Source organism: Antrostomus carolinensis, unplaced genomic scaffold, assembly GCF_000700745.2.
Source record: "Antrostomus carolinensis isolate BGI_N321 unplaced genomic scaffold, ASM70074v2 scaffold35282, whole genome shotgun sequence".
Taxonomy (NCBI): Eukaryota; Metazoa; Chordata; class Aves; order Caprimulgiformes; family Caprimulgidae; genus Antrostomus; species Antrostomus carolinensis.
In genome coordinates this window covers 360-652 of record NW_010300855.1, presented here as the reverse complement: position 1 = coordinate 652, position 293 = coordinate 360, and positions in this window count along the sequence as shown.

Sequence of the window (293 nt, the reverse complement as noted above, 5' to 3'; positions counted from 1 at the left end):
CAGAGGGAAACTGCCTGTCAGGAAACAAGGGGCTGGTTCCTGCATCACCACCCCGCCAGCCCTCCCCAAACAGCTCTGAGCAGTTCTGAGCAACCCCCCCATCCTGGGCTGCCTCCCTAGAGCTGGAGAGGGAGGGCACAGGGGGGCAGAAAAGACCCCACACAAGAGGGAGGCAGAGATCTCTTGGGCACAGGTCAGACAAAAAGCAAGGCTGGGGGTCAGACCACAGCAGACAAGGAGAGGCCCCGCTCACAGTGAACCCCCTCAACTCCACTGCACAAGGAGCAACAGCA